We start from the raw sequence: 20,410 nt of genomic DNA on the forward strand, positions 1-20,410 counted from the left end.
TCAAGGGGTCACAGGTATGTGAAGTTGGGTTCTCAGTAAAGCAAGTGTCCTCAAAAGTCCTTGTGGAACAGGTACTAAGGATCGCAATATTCAATCCGATTCCAAGGTTTGAGAAGCTGCACAGTGCCCAACACATATGCACTTCCCATTAGTAAGTAATTCACATGTAATTTAAGGATATTTACATTTAAAACATGTAAAACATTTTTATTGTTTTAATTTATGTTGTCAGGACATAAACACTTATTAAGTTGTTTGGCCTTAACTATAAAAATCAGAATTCTTAGTATTTGTTTGTTGGCCTAGAAGTGTGATGAAAAAAAAAATTGAGCTGTTATGGCACTAAGAACTGAAAATTTTGGAAAGATATTTCTGTTCTAAATACTTTTCTAGAAAAAAAAATATATATATATATTTTTATATATATATCCCTGTAAATCGAATCACTTCCCAAATCAAACCTGAAACCTGAAGGAGAATTTGGGTATGCAATGTACCAATCAATTTATTGCTTACATCTTAACGTTCATTTTGTCTCCTTTACTCTTCAGTATCTTCCAGCTTTTGCTACATTTATACCCAGAAGATTATAGTCATTGCAGCTTTTCTATGTTTTGGTTCTCTGAGTTTAGGTATAAGGTAATGAAGTAAGTAAGACCTGGCATAACAATGTCCCTATTGTGGTGCCACGATTAAGCCTCACTGGAAAGGATCCAAAGATGACTTTCTTTACGTTGACTTCCCTCTGTGGTGAATGGTGTTATTTTGTGTTTCTTGTTAATTCCTTTTATTGTAAATGTTAGACAAACAAAATAATATTTTAAAACAATGTTTCTAAAGTTCTAAAACAATTTAACTCAGTTAAAAGCTTAACCCATTTAAAAGCTTAATATCACCTGAAAGTTTCTCAAATACTAAGCAATATAAATGTTTAAATAGCACTGTTACCTACAATAAAAAAATCTACACACACACACACAGACACACAAACACACACACCGCACATATATAATTAGAGACGTTATCTGATATTACTGATACTGAAAGTCTAGTAAAACTATGTAAAAAAAGTTGCTGCAAAAACCCTATGTAAAACTGAATAGAGAAAGTGTTGTCAACTCAAGAAAATGGTTCATTTTCTTATTCCTTAATTTGGGCTTGTATAGTCTGTCCTCATTTCTTCTTTCATTCTTCACTTTGGAAATCTTCAAAATAAACCAGCTAAACATCTCCAAGTTTATATATGTATAGAAGATTTCTGGAAATTTTTCCTAACCCCAAATTGAGACAAAGCAAACAAAAACAGTGTCATACTCTTAACAAACAGTAACACATTATTTTCAAATCAGTTCCAGAAAGAATATAGTTCTTAACCTGAACTAGGGATTAGACAATATATATTTCTATATGGGTTAAACTAGAACATCGTAGTTGATGTGTGAATGCATCTGTGTGTGTGTGTCTGTGATCAAGGTATGCAATTTTCAGTATATTATAGTGTATTTAGTACTATTTCCTTTATATTCTCAAAGCATCTTGTACTGGCACAGCTTTTTGTGATAATATTTTCTGTTTAGTTCATCACATTGATCTGAAGGTTCTAGATAAACTTAAACTATTATATTAGAAGAAAATTTAAAATTCCTATTTAAAAATTCCAAAGTTTAGACTGTCTGAAAGAAAAAAAAAAAAAAAAGGATTTTTGACCTTACTATGATAAAAATAATGAAAAAGTCCACAAAACTTTTTTGCTAAGAACATCTCTTACAATTGTATTATATGCCTTGAGATGCTTTCTTTGTTTTCTAATTATATAATAGTTAATTATCTTATAGCTTCTATGGCTGAATATATGAAACAAAATTGTTTAAATTTCATAATCATTGATTTCATAACCACTTTATGATTTTTTCTCACTTTGATTTACTAAACATTTACCTCTTCCTTGTTTTGTTTTTATGTTTTATTTTATACCTGTACTTACTTGTAGGACAATATTTGTTTGTTCAGAGTGAGGGTTCTTTAATCTTTGGTTTCGATTATTTCAAGTACCTGTTAAACAAATTTTACTGTAATGTGTAAATAAGTAATGACTGAATTACCTATTACTGATTGTTAGAATAAGCCAAAGATGCGTGTAAAAGAATCATTGTCAGCCATAAGCAAATAAAAGAGGAATCAATATTTACAATTACATTTGATCTCTGATCACCAAATTAAATTATATGGTAGTCAAAAGACATCATTTTTCTTGCCTGAAAATTAATAGTTTATAATTTGAGGACAACGCTATGTCTAATTTGAGGAAGAAGACAAGTTAGCTAGGATGAAAGTGATCTCAGGCTAAGTGCCTAAAATGTTAATCACAATCTTATAGTAAAAGGAAAATGAGAGCTATTAATTATGCCTATCAAACAATGAAACAACACAACAATAACAGAATATGATGTTGATTTTTGGTATAGTAATAACTCAACAGAGCATTGCCAAGATTACATACAAGCAAAGTATCTTCAAACATAGATTAATAATCTCATCAAAATAATTTATATTGAAAGAGTTTATTTTATAAAACAAATACACACATGTATTAGGATTAGAAACTGATAAATTACTTGGTGCTTACATGGTATATGTTGTTATTCTATACAACAAATAAAATAGTAGAAGGCACTAACGTAATTGTTCATCTTTAGCTCTGGAGCTGAAGCAAAAGTAGTCACTGATGGAAGTCAAAGTCAAGTCTAGCAGCCTAAGGAACTGGGACACTGTGACATGTTCAAATCAAGAAATCACAAGAAAGCTATGTCTGCTAATTCTGAGAGAGGTAAATAACTATTTGCAGGTGATTACTAATGTAATGGCAACATTATAATGTATAGTCATCCCTTGATACACACCAAAGATTGGTTCCAGGATCTCTGCCATTCCCATATGCCCACGTGTGCAACATTCTCCCACAGTCCTCCCTGCAGAACCCTGCTATATAAGAAGACTGCCTTCAGTATAAGCAGGTTTTGCATCCTGAGAATACTGTATCTGTTTGGAAAAAAAAATATTCTAATATAAGTGAACCCACCCAGTTTAAACTCATGTTGTTAAAGGGTCAACTGTATATAACTAACAGGACTCAAAGCATTACAATTACTTTACACTATATTTGTTTTGAGAGTCATTGATACAGCAGAGACCCAATCATTATTTGCATTCCAAGGTCTTGGAGTGATCATGTCTAGAAATAACATCGTATGTAGTGTGGACATAGATGATCCAAAGTTTGCCCTAACGAACCGTCCTGTAGAGTGCTTCCTCTCCAATCACATCAGCCCAAGGACAGTGTATTAGAATTATTCAGAGAAACAGAACAAATAGGAGAATACATGCATCTATCTATCTATCTATCTATTGAGGTTTATTTAAGAGACTGACTCACATAATTATTGAGGCTGACGACTCCCAAGATATGCAGTTGGCAAGGTGAAGATTCAGGAGAACCAATGGTGTATGTTCAAAAGCCTGGGAACCAGGACAGCAGATGTTATAGTTCTAGTCCAAGTGTGAAGGCCTGAAAAACAGGAGAGATAATATTACAGTTCCAGTCCAAACACCTTCAAGTTCCAGGACCAATAAGGGCAGACGTTTCAGTTCAAGTCCAAAGGCAGAAAAATAAATATCCCAGCTCAAGGTAGTCAGGCAAGAGGAAATTACCTCCCACTTGTGGGAATGTCAAGCTTTTTTTTCTATTAGGTCTTCAACTGATTGGGTGAGACCCAGTATCCCATCAAACATCATACAAACCCTACCATGTGGGGGGGTCTGTCACCTTCTCTGTACCAAGGCTGACCAGACATTTACTTATTAACACCTTGGAAATGAGCATGTATGAAATGCACTTGCACAGTTTGTGACTTTTATTGCAAATGAAGTAATGGTCAGGATGGCAGTGATTTGAAATACAGTAGAACAGATTGTTTCCTTGTTTATAGGAAACTAGAAGTGGAGTATAAAATGCACTTTGTAAATGTACCAGAGAGAACCATAAAACTGAATAAGTGCATTGACTAAAATACAACACAAGGTGATAAGTTTAGGTTGGCCCTAAATAATAGACAACCATAAAAGATAATTAGGTTTGAACACATAATCTAAAGAGAAAAGAGTAAAACCTTTTTACAAAAATATGCAAAAATCTGAAAAGAATTTAGCTAAGCTCAGATGTCATTATTTTTAAAGGTATTCATTTAAAGATAAAGCACAACTTGTCTTTCTACATATAAAAAATTGTGTCATGTTATTACCGTCATCTCCACAGTTTTTCAAATTGATTGCTTTAAAAATAATGTAATGATCTTGCATTGCGAAGATTTTTCAAACATTTTATTATAAAAATTTTCACACATACAGAAAAGTTGAAGTATACAAAAAGCATCTGTATACCCAGACCTAGATTCTACAATCACTCTTTTTTTTTTTTTGACATTTGCTTTATTATCACATTATACATTCCTGCCAATCCATCTGACTTAAAATATTTTTTTCAAAGCAGGACAGTGATATCCATATACGTTACCCCTAAACACTCTAGCAGAATAAAAATATTTGTATTTTCTCTTGTAACTTAAATATATATGTTGCTAAGGGATAAAAATATATAACAAAATAGATGTCTTACTGTGCACTAAATCTGTTGGACACTAGTTACTTATCCATTGGAGTTTAGTGCTTATGAGGCTATCATCTTAGTTTTAATCTCCCTGAGGGTCCATTAGTTATTTTGTTTTCCATAGGTACATATTAAACCCCTAATAACATTTAGTCATACTGAAACTTAATGTACTTCCAACAGGGGTGTAACATGCCAAAGACACAAATCTTAAATAATAGACAAATCAGGGAACAGGTCCAACTGATGGTGTTAATTAAAGACATTTTACAAATGATTCACTTATACATTTAGATACTATAAAACAAACCTATTATTTAAAAAATATATAATAAACAATAATTTATTTACCTTTTAGAGATGTCATACTTACCTATATTCATGTTTTATTTTAGTTATATATTTATTTCTAATGGGGGTTAGCTCTTCAACAGAGTATAAATTATAAAATGTCTAATATTGCCAGAGATAATATTTGCATTTATCATACAGCAGCAAGTAATGAGCCCTTGACATCTCATAAAATTGTGGCACCTCAGTAAACGACAATTAAATGCTGAGCTCTTGCGAATATGAATGAACAATATGACTTATGTCACACTTACACAATTCCTTTTATTTTAGCTGATGTGCTTCTAAGTCCAAATGTGCACTGGCTTATCCAGTTGTTTTTATTTTTCTTCTGATAATTGTTAGCTTTATCACCTATTTGTTACGTGTGTGTGTGTGTGTGTATATATATATATATATATGCTTAGAAATGTAGACAAAATAATATTTTAATTTATCTTGCATTATGCTGTAATATAAGTGATTTTTTTTTTAGATGAAGTCTCGCTCTGTCGCCCAGGCTAGGGTGCAGTGGCAAGATCTCGGCTCACTGCATCCTCCACCTTCAGGGTTCAAGCAATTCTCCGGCCTCAGCCTTCTGAGTAACTGGGACTACAGGCACGCACCACCACACCTGGCTAATTTTTGTATTTTTAGTAGAGACAGGGTTTCACCACATTGACTAGGATGGTCTCTATCTCCTGACCTCTTGATCCACCACCTCAGCCTCCCAAAATGCTGGTATTACAGGCGTGAGCCAGTGCGCCTGGCCACAAGTGATTCTTAAGATAATAAAGCAATCTCCAACTTCAATGTATTGCATAGAATTATAGAGTTTGATTCTTCCAACTTAAAGGAATAATTGAATTTTCCAGAGTATAAAGTTATAAAAATCACATTTCAGAAAAATAATATCTCTTTAAGACCTATGTTGTTAACTATATTTTAGTTTGGTATTGAAAAATTTTAAGAATTTTACTAATTTATGAGCAAATTTCAACCCCTTAGGAGTTGCTTACATTTTCCACCCAAGTCATCACCTATAAGCCATTTATATTCATGAAATATAGAGGACACACAAAGAAAGAGAGCTGGCACAGATTAAAAAGTAATCTTTTTAACAAGCTCTTTATGAAGTAAATCAACCAGTTTACCAAAAACACCACAAAATACCATTAGCATAACAGACAGTAAGAAGAAAATAGTTATATCAGCAAATATCTTAGCCTACAGACACTTTATGGAAATCACCACAAGAAAAATAACACAAAAAGTAATGGTTCTAAACATGCTTTGTTTGGAATAATGATGCCATTAACACTTGGCACTACAGTGCCCAAATGGAAGTGTGTTTGCATAATGGTTTACTTTACTCTTTATAAAGATAAACACAGAAGGTCACTGTGCAGAGGCTGACATGCTTCGGGAATAAACGGCACTTTGAAATACAGAATGTCTCACTGTTTCTGGCACAAACCTCCCTTTTTAGTCTGATTAAAAAAAAATAGACCTAGGGTTTTATTCTATTTCTTATTTTTATAATAACAATATTTCATCCTTATTTGCTGAGATGGATAAGGAAAGTCAATACTAAAAATGTGGCAGTTAACAAATAAATTATGTTAACAATATCAAATATGGTAACAATTTTGATATCAACGTTAAAATATCAGCACAGTGCAATAAAAATAACTTGTATGAAAGATTCTGGTTGTATTCAAAATATTAACCAAAATATTTTTGTTTCTCCAAGTGAGACTAAATTCCTGAAAAGATGCTTTTATAAGTTGACAATTTGGTACACTTAAACAGCTCCCCATTGTACATTTTATGCACCTTTTCTTCATAATTTGACCCTTGCCTACACTTTATGTATACTGTCTAAAATGTGCTCACTATAATACTCTGATGTCTGAGTTTTTTGTACCATGTGACAATATGATCTTATATTTCTCTTGTGACTTGTATTTTACAAGGCTTGTAAGTAAATAAACTGCATTAATTTATGCTGTACATACATCAACATTGTTTGGGGAGAACAAAGCAAAACAAAACAAGCCAACAAAGGCTCTGCTGGGCGGAGATGTAGCTCCTCTCAACAACGCCCAGCAGTCCTCACATTTTCACTTCAGTCCCCCAAAGCACACTGATTTGTATCATCAGAATTTTTTCTGTTCCACTAAGATCAGAAACTCAATTTCTGGCCCTTTCTACAAATTCCTCATAGTGACTTATTTCTCCCCTTCTCACCGACTGTGTCTATAGTGTCTACCTGCTTTGCTACCCACATCACCGTCTTTACTATCACCTCAGCTACTGGCAGGACCCAACACCTGTAGTTCCTTAACCCCCTTCGTCTGTTTTTTCCTCTTACTTACCTTAGACCCTGATATTCTCTTATTTTGACAATGACTGGCTGCACTTTCAGCTAAAATTTTGTAACAAGTATAAACACATAAATCAAATGGCAGTGAGGGTAGAGAAGGGTGTTAAATTGCAGTTTCCAGGCCATCATCTTCAAATATTTCATTGCAGCAAGTCAAAGAGGGGTGATAAGGAATCTGGATTAATCATGAAAGCACTCCAGGTGGTAGGACAGAATCTACCCCTTTTTAACAGTCATTGAGTTTAAAATCGGTTCCCAAATCTAGAGTGCCAGACTCAGATTTTCCTCTAACTTTAGTCCTCATCTGTCTTTATTACCTAATTCATGAACCATTACATTATTTTCTATCTTCTGTCACTTCCGTCCTCTGGTCATATACAAACCACATGTGTACTATGAATGTGTTTTGATACAACTGATTTGGTAGGCAATGGGGAGCCATGTGTTGTTTTGTAAACCAGAAAGACAAACTTTTCAAGTGGTCAAGGTTCTTCTCAGTATTATCAGAAATTTTATTATGGCTTTATCTCTAACTAGGCTTCTAATTTGTGAATAAAACGTTGTCTTATTCTCACTTAATCATCATATTGCTGAACTCCACTTCAGTTATGAGTGAGAACATAGTGACAGAATGTAAATGATTTGATGTAGCTGCAGAGCTATTCACTTTGACAGCAGGCCATCTAATACCAGTGCGCATTCTTTCCTTCACACTGTCCTGCAGATGGTAGGATTTCAGTAACCATTACATAACTGGAGGAAGGAAGCAAGAAAGATAGGAAAGAAGGAAGTGAACGAAGAGAGAATGACCAACTAGTGTTCAAGAAACACAAGCCATAAGTTCTACAGTAACTACTCCAGAGATGATATATCTATCACATCTCTCCACAAACTATATCACTTGTGGATAAAAACTGAACTGTTATTTTATTGAACTGAAAATAGTAATGTTGAAAATAATATATATCTCAATTCAACTTTGATAAAATTGAATTTTCAAGCCTAACAGGATAATGTCAAACTATTTATTGATCTGATAAAAAAACAAAAAGGTAAGGCATTATATAAAATAAGGAAATATGTATATTTTTTTACCATTGAAGTGTGAACAAAATTGATATGGTTAAGAGATGGATGAACATGCAGTCAGAGTGACAGAGATTACTATCAACACCAGCATGAAAGTATAGCACTGGGAAGATAATGGATCTGATCAAGATACAGAAAAAAAATAAAGAGGTCAATAAACACATGAATAAGATCTGAGTCAGGCAGAATAAGTAAAGATAAAAACTATAAAGAACAAGAGAGACAGAGTCATAGTGAAAGAGAGAGAGAAACTGAAACCGAGATTTCCACGATGGAAAAAGAATTAGCCAGAAGGCAGCTGTAGGCAAATGGGGGCGACGCAGTGTGCCTGACTCTCTGCCTGTGGAAACACGCATCATCATTCTAATGAGAACCTTAGGGAACAAGAAAACATCATAGCAGCACAGGAGGTAATGGGACCCTCCTAAACAGGACTGGTGGGACTGCACCTGGTGTTCAGACCCGGCATCTCGTTATCTAAAAGGTGCAGGGAAGCTGGAAGGAGTTCAGAGACATGATGGAAAAATGATTAAGATACAAAGAAAGATGATTTCTGATGGAAGATTAAAGCACTAAAGAAGCTCAACTTGGATGAGCAACAAGTTGACGGGCAAAGTATCTCTCTACAAACCAGCAAAATATATCAAAATTCTGGAGGAAAAAAGTATTATTAAATTTGGTACTAGGAGAAGAGGTTTATGAAGAATAATTGCAATGAAGCAGAAAAGAAGTCAACCCTAAAATTAGGAAGTGAAGTATAAAAATGCAAGCAATGACTACTTGCATGTATGGAGGAGGGGAATGGACAACATCAGTTGGACAATGTAAATAAAATACAGGCAACTTGACCACACAGAGGGTGACCGTGATTCTGGAAGACAAAACAACATAAAATAAGGAAATATCAGAATTATATTAATAATACAAACTCAATTTTCAAAAGGACGAAAAATTTTAGCTTTATCTTCCATGTTTTCGTGTTACACTAGCCTTCACCTGAAATAATAAATTAATTCAGTAATTTCCAGAAGGGAACTAAATAAAATCGAATAATTGGTCATTTTAACACGGCTTACAGTGATTCTTTGTGTTGATTTGCAAATTAATATTTTAAAATATTGAAATGTGAATAAATCACTCATATAATTAGCAATGGGGGTAAATATAAAATATATAAATAACATATAGATATGGAAATAAATCATAAATATTTTATAATGTTTTAATCATTAAATTATTCCTCCCTCCCCTGCTGTAACTTTGCGGGGTATGAAAAACCCAGATACCCATGGCCTCTGGAGGGGCAAAGAAGACAGGGCTGGAACTGAGGATGGCTGCAGGTTGAGTAGGCAGGGAGAGTTGCAAGAAGCAGGAAGAGAGGAAAACAACTATCATTCATGTAGGAGTGAGGTGGCTCTTCACAGAAGGAAGCAAACAATTCTCAGGTGGGACTTATTTATCCATAATAACACAGGCTGTTGCATGTACATAGAGGTCAATCTGTATTTTTTTCTATGAATCACTCTGTAATACCCATCATAGGAAGAAAGTGAACTACCCACACAGGTATTATTTTTGGATTATGATATTTGAGTTAGCAAAACAGGTATGTCATCCACCATCTCGCAACTTAAATATTCACAATGTTGCATACAAATATATTTTTATTAAAACTCAAAGTGAAGATTTCTGCATTTTAAGAAACATCTGATGCACAATAGAAAACTCTGAAGAAATGAAATTCTCACTCTAGTCAGACTGTCCATTTGTTTGCGTTTTATGCATTTGCTTGTCTGACACTCATCTCTGTGCTTTGAGAGTCAATGTAATAATAAACTGTACCTGTTTTGCAGCTGTTCCCAATTTGTAAAACATGTGTGGTTTTTTTTTTTAATCTCATTTTAATTTCAGCTTTGGAGTTAGATATTGCTCTTCCTCTGTTTCACAAGTAACAAAGCAAGAATCAGAGGGGTTTCTGAGCAGCCTAAGTCAAGTAGAAAGAAGGGCTAACAACAACAAAGACCTCATCCTCCAACTGCCCAGCAAGTGATCCTTCCACTGCATTGTAAGTCCTGAGCAATTCATGTACAAAGTCACAGCATCAATAAACACAGAGTTAACAAAACAGCGATTACTGCATAAAACCACACCCTTATCATGAGTTTGTTGGGAAACATAAAAAGTGCAATTATTATGAAAGAAAAATGAAAGAAGCAGGTGAAGTAGATCAAGTAAAAATTAATAACAAGAGTTATTAGCTTAAGTTTCCAGAATGTGTAGCCATTTGTTTTCACAGAATGACCTTTGTTTTCTAAGAATGACATGTCATAGTTGATTAAAATGCAACTCATGCCACAGTGAAAAAAGCCAGAAATTTCATGTAGGTTTAAGCATTCAGAACAAAAGGACACTCTAAAGATGGGTGGAGTGGAGCAGTAAATGGAAGGAGGAACAATATGGGAAAGGTGTACTGGGAGGGTGAGGAAAACCTGAGGAAGAATGTGGAAAAAGAGTGGAAGCTCTGACAAGTTTCCAGAAACTGAAAACAAGCATATGCACAAAAAGAAACTTGGCAACGTCTTTCCAAATGCACCAAGGAGCAATCTGCAGAACAGAAGGTTCCAGTAGCTGAGAGGAAATACACTTAGCAGAGGCAAACATCATCTTGGAACTGACTGAAAGGAAAATAACATTTAAAATGTTCAGACTCCTTGGAAGACAGAAGTAAAGGAACTGAGTCAGCGATTGAATGTCATAAGGCAGAGGTTTAGAGGCCGAGGACATCCAAGGAGGTGAGCTAAGGAGAAGGAAAGACAAGGATGTGAAGTAAGAATATAAAAGAAGTATACATAAATCCAAAATATACAGTAAGATTAGAAAGTAAAACAGAATACAAAGAAAAGAAAAAAAAAGGCACTTGGAAAGTGGCCTCTCCATAACAGTGAAGAAAAAAAAAAAAAAAGGCACATGGAAAGTCGCCTCTCCATGAAAGTGAGCTAACGCTTGTGCAGCAGTGAAGAGCTTAAACTCTAAAATCCAACTGCCTGGGTCCACATTCTATCTTCACAGCTCAGTAGGAGGAAATTGGGGCAAGTTATTTAATCGCTCTATGCCTCAGTTTCTTCACTTGAAAAAGGAAAAGGTATCACCCACCACACAATAAATCAAGAGAATTCAGTAAGAAAATTGTTATAAAGCAAAGAATACAGTGCTTGTCATCAGAGGGAACAGTAAACTATAATCTTAATTTCCAAAGTCTTGAAAGATTTATAATACTTCAAAGATCAGAAATGGAATCTGAACAAAAAAAGGCTATAAAAATGATCAGCATGATGGAAAAAATAAGAAAAAAAGAATCAGTCCAACAGAAAGGATAACAGGACAGTAGGAAATAATTAGGCAATTTAAAGATGAATTTTTTAAAGTAATGAATAAAGTGAAAGATGTTACTTAAAATTTATCTGATCCAAGACAATTTACTATGAAAAATGTAAATTCATGGAAAATGGGCAAAGAAACCCCTTTTTTTCTGAAAGACCTAATTCAGAAATCCAGCTTCAATCATTTAAAGTGGCTCCCTTATTCTCATTCCCAGAATTGCTTTCAACCAGCCAAATATTTCAATCCTGATTCAAGTAAATAACCAAGCATTTCATATCTGAATGCTTTTCAGAAACAGTAAGGGAAAGTAATTTTTGCCAATCTTGCAAACATAACTTGAACTGAGTAAAGTTACAGACTTCCATTCTAACAGGAAAAGTTTCAATTTTCATAAGTTAAAAATGTTTATTTTGTAAATGGAAACATCAATAACAACAGTAATAATCATCAATCTTTTTAGAATGTTTGCTATGAAATAAACTCTACACATCTTATTTCAGACTCTTTTGGAAGACTTTTCAAAAATGCTAATTAGTTTGCAATAAAGTTGATGCTCAGAGAAGTGTAGTGAGTGCTTCAGGTCTTACAGTCAGTCAGTATCAGAGCATGGATTTGAATAAAGGTTTATTTGAGCAAAAGTATGTCCTTTTCATAACGTTGCTACCTGGGAGCCTTCAGTGAATAATAACTTGAATAGAGTCACTACGTAATATCATTGTATAATGATACCATCAATCACGGATTTAAACTAGTTATTTAAACTAGTTGTTATTGTTTGTTTGAACTGAAACCTATCTCTCTATCTGTATGTATCTATACATATATTTATTTATCTAAACTCTTATGAACTTGATAACCAAATTTCTTAAAATTAAAGCAGATAGAGAGCATTTTTGAACTGCCACTGTTTAAAAAATATTTTTTTGGAAAGGAAAACTCGATTCCCTTAGTCATTCTAAGTTCTCATAGTCTGAGCATCTCCGCAAGCTGCATTTGATTTTCATGCTTAAAGATGCATGGATTTTTTTCATACAACACAGCCTCTAAAGACAAGCTAATTACTTCATCTGGTGCTGAAGTGAAGAAAGTGACTTGACGCAATACAGGAAGAAAACTTTCAGTGTTGTAGTTTATTGAAAGACTGAATGTCAGCCACTTTTGTGGCACACAAATTTTGTGTAATACATTTTATATATTACATTAGGATTTGTCTGCATAATGCTGACAATAGTAATTTTTAACTTTAAATATTGACTTTAGAACTTAGAACCTGTATAAAACTCAACTCCATTGTATTTGTAGCTGGTAAATACAATATGGTCTTTTATTCCAGGAAACAATAGGCACTTAAAGATATAAAACATGTATACAAAGAGCTGTAATTTAGTAGAATGAAAGTGCTATACAAGAAATATAGAAGATGAATTAAATAGTAAAAAAAAAAAAAAAAAAAAACTTCTTGAGTGGGATGGATGGGACATGTAGTAGAATCAAAGAAAATTTCACAGTAGAGAGAAATCATTTAAGCTAGAGTTTGTAAGTAGATAATGTTTCCATAGACACATAAGATATGGCATGAGAAAAGATGTGATGTAATAGTTTCATGTGGCTAAGATAAGCACGGACTAAACTGCAAAGTTAGATTACAACCCAATCATGACAAAGGTATTGTGTTTACAATGGATTCTGCCATCACTTGCAGTAGGCAGTGAATGACACCAGAGGTATCTAAACAAGGCAGTCACTGTATTTGAGTTTACCTTATCAGGCGAAAATCATGCTTCACCCACAGTAGTTTCATCACTTGTGATGTTGCAATATCTGAGTACATATGCATACCATTTCTCAAAAAGTTAGCAATATATTTCTTTAAACCCAATTCAGGTCATTCCCTTTAAATTAAGAAGGACATCAATTATTCCTTACAATTATTCTCATATAAAATAGGAGCAAGTATGTGGTGCAAGTCTCCATTTATGGAGAAAATGTGTAGTAGAGAAAGCAATCATGCATCTCAAACACTACAAAGTATTTGCAAAAGTCAGCCTTTTACAGAAATATTCAGAAAAGACACTAAAAACATAAGCAAGAGAAAATGCAGATGGGTTCATATGCCTTAAAAGGACATATATTATTCCTAACAAAATTATATAAATATGTACCTGAGTATATAATGTGCTTCATCGATTTTTTAATAGAGGAAGGTGCCAAGAAGATGGTTAATGGCATAAGCAGGTTTAAAAACCATGAGAATCTGACTTTCTTAGAATGATATTGTTCTTCATTTACTACTATATTTCATATACCTACACACATATACACATTAAAACAGACTATATATGCACGTGATACTTAATGTCATTGTTAGTTTTGCTTAAATTATGTATTTTTCTACACGATGTTGACCTTACCAAATAAAGTCTTACTAACAATGACAAAGGTTCTTAAATGCAATATCTTCACTTGATTAGGGCTTATGATGAAATGAGAACAGAAATATGAGTTAGAAAACTAATAAAATAGTTCAGGCAAAAGAACATGAAGGTTTGAATCATGGTGTTGGCAGTGACGATGGAAAGGAGGCAAGTTTTAAGAAAACTTGCTGAAGTAATTGGAAATAAAGAGCAAAGGAAAGTGATAATAATAGTAGCTAACATTTATGAGGTATTACTAAGGACCAGACATTATTCTAAGTTGTGAACACATATTAACTCAATCCACACAGTAATTTATTAAATACTCTTAATACTTCATTTGCAGATGCTGAATCTAAGGCATAGAGAGATAAAGCAAGTTGCCCAAGGCTACAAGCTTGTTAGTGACAGAATCAGGATGGGAATCCAGGTGGGGCTAGGTTCACAGGACCTGCTCTGTATTGCATTAGGGATGACTGATGTGTAAAGGTCAAATTACTAGCCGTATGGTGCTGATAAAAACAAAGAAAAGAGGTTCAGTGAGTTGGTGAGGGAGAAAATAAAAATGAAAGCCCTGTTTTATTTTGAACATTCGATATTTGAAGGGCTGAAAGAACATTAAAGTGGATAAGAAAACATGAGTTTGAGGTTTTGTACGAAGGTGATAATGGATTACAGCCAAAGCAACGGATCAGAGGTATTAGATAAATGATGGCATACAGTGAATGTGAAAGTAAATTACCAAATTAAACAAAATTTAACTGAAACAATGTCCTGAAATGAATACAAATGGATTGGCCTTAGAGAAATATCCATTAGCAAAGGTGGCTGGAGAAACAGCAGATATTTCATTAGACACAGGTAAACTGAGACCCTGAAGATCATGAAAAGCCAAAACAATATTATGTTTCATCATGCAGGGAGCTACATCAACTACACTGAAATGTCAAGAGAAGAAATGTTATAATAGGCTGAAACATTTTGCTTGAAATGCCTCATCTGGAGGTCTTGGCTGGTTAAATACAGAAGTGAGGCCAAGAGTATCTGGAAATATACAGAACAGTCAAGGGTGGAGATGTTCTCATGGAAACATAAAGCATTTCAACAGGAATGAAGAAAAGTAATTAGAAAGCTAGAAGGATAGGTGGTTGTGTTATAAATTTTCACCTTTGAATGATATAATTTACTGTGTAGCTGATACTAATGTTGGAGGTCTATTTGTGGTAGATTAGTAAGAATGTGACTTTGCCCATAAAATTATCTTGATTTACCGTGATAAATATACAGAAATATCTTCAGGAAGCATTATAAGCATTCAAGGTTTACCGGTAGAGACATACAATCAAAAGACCAATATATTTAAGAAGGAAGGGTGTATTTTCATGTCAAATCTCCAGTTTAAAAAAATACATCGAAAACTTGGGGAATTATGATTCCAGGAAGGATGGAATTTCCCTCTACAGGAAAATATCTACAACTGAAAGATATAATGCAATAAATAAATACATGATTTAAAAGAAAAATAAGACTGCACATCTGCTTCCTGATAGAATTATGATGAATACATTGGGAAATGTTTCTTTTGGTTTCTATTATTAAAGGTGACCACATCAAGAAAACATGATATTGTGTAAAAACATTATCTTTCTCTTTGTTCACATCCAGATATCAAATGGAAAATGGTAATACTTTAGATAAGTCTACCTCCCATAGACAAATAGCTAGAAACAAAACACTAGTAGGGGTATTCTATACTGTTCCCATGCATATTTATGATGAAGACATATATTTTGGACTAAAGTGTATATAATAATTGAAAAGTTTGACAGAATTTTATACTTTTCTTATCATAGTCTAATGGCTGAAATGGATTAATCAACCTGTGGCTCTTACTATTTTTTAAAAACAACTACAACTATGTGGAAAATGGCCCATCTCCACCTACAAAGCCTACCCATTACTTAATATTTGGGTGGCTTGGTGGGGAGAGGATGCAGTCACACAGTAGTCTCAAGAAAGTTTCATCCTTTCTACAGGCTAGTCAGAACAAGTTTTCCAAGAAACATCTAACAGCAAATACCACTTAACTTTTTATCAATGTATGATCTAATTTTAATTCTTATTTTAAAATACCTCTGTGACTTTCAAAAACTTCTTTTTTACAAGTTAGTGTATGAGTGCAAGTTCTCTTCAAAACATGCCTATCCCTGGTTTATACTTCTTGAATGATGATGTCACAGTAAAATTAATAGATAAGAGCAATGTAAATCCAAGGGTACTCAAGCAAGACAAAGAAAGCCAAACAATGATTAACAATTTAAAGTTGTCTGGAAGAATTGTCTTGAATAACTTAAGTCAGGGCGAGCATCACAAAGGACACTTGACAACATTTATCCTGTAAAAACATTAATTATTTTACACTTACTTATTGAGAATCTACCATGTATTTATAAGTACCATAATGATAAAACGGTCATCAAGACAGACATGTTCCTACCCTAATAGAGTTCATGTAATAATGGAGGAAATAGAGTAGAAATAGGCAATTTCAAGGAATAAGTGTTATACTTGGAGGAGAAGCATTTGGGTCAGTGTGTGATTTCATGCTATTACTGTCATTATAAGAACTACTTTACACAGGAAATTTCTGAAAGTTGCTGTCTGCAAACATTCTCTTATGTACAATATATAGTATATGCAATCATAGATATACAGTATATACAATCACATATATACAAGATAGAATTAGCATGTTATATAATAGGCATTTATGTATACATGCATATACATCGGTATATATGGATAAATAAATATAAATTTGTATAGTGTTAATAAATGGTACACGTGTATAAATGTACTATTGTGATTTTGCTGTTGTTGTTGTTGTTGTTGAGACAGAGTCTTACTCTGTTGCCCAGGCTGGAGTGCAGTGGCATGATCTTGGCTCACTACAACCTCCACCCGCCAGGCTCAAGTGATTCTCCTGCCTCAGCATCCCAAGTAGCTGAGACTACAGGTGCACACTACCATGCCTGATGAATTTTTGTATCTTTAGTAGAGACAGGCTTCACCATGTTGACCAGGCTAGTCTCGAACTCCTGACCTCAGATGATCTGCCACCTTGGCCTCCCAAAGTGCTCGGATTACAAGCATGAACCATGGCGCCCAGCCAAGTTTTTATAAGGAATATATTCTAGGTAGAGACCGTGCCAGCTTTATAGATTTGGGTGCTCATAGCAGAATAGAATCCTTCAGCATCTGATACAAAATTTAATTTGCTCATCTGGAAATGCTCATTTCAATATGACTATTATTTGTCACCTTGCTTTGATAGGTGTCAAGAATTCTGGCATTACAGGCTTCTTTCTAAATTAGTTGTCAACCTCAGTAAGAAGCAAAAAGTTTACTCTTGTGGGAATGAAGAGGCTTCAGTTGTAATCTCAGCTCTGTGATAACTCAGTCATGTGCCTCTGAGCACACTATAACCAGTGTCTTAGATTGGTGCAAAAGCAATTGCGGTTTTTGCAATTTTTAATTTTAATTATTTTTTGTACCAACCTAAGAATTGGATTATGAATTACTCAAGCCCAGGGCAATTCTCTTCTGAACACTTAGCATTTATTTTAAACTATATATATAGTTTAACATATATATATATATTCATGTTTAAAGAGATAAGGATGAAAAAGAGAAAGAAAGAAAGAAAGAAAGAAAGAAAGAAAGAAAGAAAGAAAGAAAGAAAGAAAGAAAGAAAGAAAGAAAGAAAGAAGGAAGGAAAGAAAGAAAGAAAGGGAGAAAGAGAGAAAGAGAAAGAAAGAAAGAAAAAGAAAGAAAGAAAGAAAGAAAGAAAGAAAGAAAGAAAGAAAAAGAAAGAAAGAGAAAGAAAGAAGGAAGAAAGAAAAAAAGAAAGAGAAAGAAAGAAAAAAGAAAGAAAAAAGAAGGAAAGAAAGAAAAAGAGAAAGAAAGAATGAAAAAAGAAAGAAAGAAAGAAAGAGAAAAAGAAAAGAAAGAAAGAAAGAGTCAGTAAAGCATTGAGGCAGGGGAAGGAATTCAAACCAGCTTGTGCTTAGTTATCCATGTAAAATTAAGAAATTAGACTAGACAATATCTCAGTTTGTGTTTTTATCCTGAAATACTATGAGTCCATGAGACAAATTAGATAAAAAATATTTTATCATTATTTTCTTATACTATGAGTCCATGAGATACACTAGAAAAAATTATTTTATCATTATTTTATTAATTAGAAAGATTTTCAAATAAATATTCTGAATCCGACAGTTTGTCACACTCATACTCCAATTACATCCAAAACTGAAATTAAACAAAACAAAAACCTTCAGATACTAGTTCTGTTAAACAAGTTTTAACAAAATGCAGCTTGTTGGAGAAATTCAAAAATTACTTAGTGGATATACACTAATTTAATATATTTAGAATAAAATTGAACTTTAGAGACACTGTTTTCTGAACACTAACAGGTTGTCTGCTACTTTCACAGGATATTTTGCTCGTAACATTCTTTTGAATGAAGATAACCTAAAGCGAAACGGACTGATAGTAAGGAGGCAAAATAGAGTACTTAGAACATTTTCATAGCTTATTAACTTAATGTTACGGAGGTTAAAATGTACATCCTTCCATCTAACATATGTTTTAAATTAAATCAGTACTGCCACCTAAGACACTGATTTTGGATATCTTTGATTGAGAAAAGGATAATCTTCTTAAGTCTTTCTGATTCTAACAAAAATTGGAAAAGAAGTGCTGTGGTATCTATTTCATTATTTATTTAAACAAAAATATTTTACTGATGCTACATACAACTCAGGATTTTAGACTCTTTTCTCAAAACTCTACTTACTTTTTTTTTTTCATTTGCAATTACAAATCAACAACTGTTGATTGCTATGCTAGGTATCTCACAGAATGAATATGAAATGTGGAACTATCAGTTCTTAAGAACTGGTAGATTGCTAGTGAGACAAAGTATCCATATGAAATAGTTTTAAATTTAAATTATTTATTTTGATGTGTGAATGTGAGTTTGTGAATGTAACAATAAAAGTAAGTTCAGTATACATGTGATCTGATTTGGTATTCTGATGGATAAAGAAGGTGAAATGTGATTTGGTTTTTAAAAAATAGAATAGCACAAGATTTAAAAAAAAAAGAGAGAGGAAGAAGGAATTCCTTTCAGGAAGAACAGCATGAGCAATGCTGGGCCCTAAATATTAAATATAAATGACAACAAAATAAGTATTCACTACTTTATTTCACAAAATAAATATTTAGTAAGATTACCATTGGTTTCTATTTCGAGTTCTATGATGTATGTTTGAAAGTTGCTGCCTGTACAAACCTATTTTCTGTACCTCATTATTTCAGTAGTCTGAAACAGTCATCTTCCTTTATCAGGAAAAAGATCATGAAGTATTTTATATACTGCTAGAATCAAGTCTGACCTCAGACTTCTATGTATGTGGAAAGATATTTCTTGTTCCACGGTGAATTCTGGGAACAATACAACAATCATTTCAAAAAGTATAATATCAATGGAAAGGTATGGATCTTAGGGAATCTAGGTCCTGAGAGGTATAGAAAAAGTTCTATGTCCGGCAGAGTGTTTTGAATATAGAATAGGGCAAAATCATAAACCATATGACTATCAGGCAAAGTCTGCCATAATAGTCTAAAAAATTATTTCTTATAATTTATCTGGTATCCTTCTTTTATATTATCACTACCATTGCAATAGTCTAGTCCATATCACATATGTGAAAAGGTTAATTAATCTCCTTCAAAATTATTCATAGGTTCATCTTCCCAAGACACTAATTCTTGGGTTATTTCATTGTTCAAACATATTCAGTCATTCCCTATCAACTATGGAATAAAATCCAAATTCCAAGTCACAGCATTTCAAGTTTCTGCAACCAGCAGAACATGCTTAATATATACTGGTGAGAAGACATCAAAACGCTAGTGTTGACTTTTAAAATAACAATGGTGTCAGGCACCAGAATAGATTATTTCTTTATATATTCTCTTTAAAACTCATTGCATTTTGGATGCAAAATTGTCATTTGCCTCTATCTCAATATATAAGTACACTAAAATTTTCTCAAATAATTAATAGAATAATTG

The 20,410-nt window shown here is 33.3% G+C and overlaps 1 protein-coding gene across 3 annotated transcripts in view; it reads right to left on the minus strand.

The window, feature by feature from the left end:
* Positions 1-20,410, minus strand: part of LOC105475424 (semaphorin 3D) — a 195,646-nt gene that overhangs the window by 159,298 nt on the left and 15,938 nt on the right. For 2 of the 3 annotated variants that reach the window (XM_011730635.3, XM_011730636.3), the window contains exon 2: positions 3,434-3,565. The gene's annotated coding sequence lies outside the window, so the exon portion shown is untranslated. Of the gene's footprint in view, positions 1-2,900; positions 3,040-3,433; positions 3,566-20,410 lie in introns of all 3 variants that reach the window. The other variant, XM_011730637.3, reaches the window with a different exon arrangement.

This window comes from Macaca nemestrina, chromosome 4 (genome assembly GCF_043159975.1).
Source record: "Macaca nemestrina isolate mMacNem1 chromosome 4, mMacNem.hap1, whole genome shotgun sequence".
Lineage (NCBI taxonomy): Eukaryota > Metazoa > Chordata > Mammalia > Primates > Cercopithecidae > Macaca > Macaca nemestrina.